Genomic DNA, 998 nt, shown 5'->3' with positions numbered 1-998 from the left:
AGCAGAGATGGTAACTCAAGATAGAACCATGGATGCTGAGAAACATTATTTGGTTATCTGTTTAATCAATGTGAAATTTTTTTTTTAAATAAACACAAAAGATTATAACAGTTTTTAAGAAACATTAGCTTATTTATAACTGAGAATTTTTTCTTTATTTTTAATTAACCAAATGCATATAAAATCAAACCTAAGCAGGGAAGGTTATTTCGTTAAGGTATAGGATCTCTGCTATGTAGGAAGTTTACACAGAAGATAAAGAATAGCATTTTATTATCCCTTAAGAGTTTCTAATACCTATTTATTGATCTGACCCCAAAAAAAGCCAAATATTTATTTTATGTTGGTACACATTTGACAGCAAAGTTTTCATGAGTCTCCCCCATCTCTTTAAATTATCTGGAGAATAAGCCCATCAAAAACAATTTAACTTTGCCCAACTTTAAAACTCTTCATGGAGACTTTCAAGCTCAGCTATTATAAACCAAAGCAAACATAATTATCTTCCCTCTATACCTTCTACTACAGAAGAAAAAACAAATTAATGTGTGTGCTTGGAAGATCATAGATGATGCTCTCTAAAATAATGAGCCAGTCTATTACCATGCCACCCTGAATGTGCCCAATCTCGTCTGATCTCGGAAGCTAAGCAGGGTTGGGCCTGGTTAGTACTTGGATGGGAGACCACCTATGAAGACCAGATGCTGTAGGCAGAAAATAATAAGAAGAATAAAATAAAATGATGAACCAGTCAGCTTTTTATGCTTTTTAGACAAAGAAACATGTTTGTGAAGAGATGACAGGACAAAGATACTTAGCTCTGGGGTGCTCATTAGTGAGGAATCTAAACAAAGTTTGGGCTTGAGTAGTAAATTAGTAAAAGAGTTATACGGTTTGTTTATATGAGCTCTTCTGCCCTGGATTTCTCTTAGCACCCCCTGGAACAAAGAGGGCACATTTCACAGGGGAGATTTACTTAATGCATTCAGGAAGATGAG

At 34.7% G+C, this 998-nt stretch overlaps 1 pseudogene; it reads left to right on the top strand.

Moving 5' to 3' along the window:
- The first annotated feature begins 594 nt into the window (after positions 1-594).
- Positions 595-713, top strand: LOC112476614 (annotated as a pseudogene).
- The last annotated feature ends 285 nt before the right edge of the window (positions 714-998 follow it).

Source organism: Pteropus alecto, unplaced genomic scaffold, assembly GCF_000325575.1.
Source record: "Pteropus alecto unplaced genomic scaffold, ASM32557v1 scaffold71, whole genome shotgun sequence".
Taxonomy (NCBI): Eukaryota; Metazoa; Chordata; class Mammalia; order Chiroptera; family Pteropodidae; genus Pteropus; species Pteropus alecto.
The sequence above is the reverse complement of the archived record's forward strand: the minus strand, read 5'-3'. Positions and strand labels throughout refer to the sequence as shown.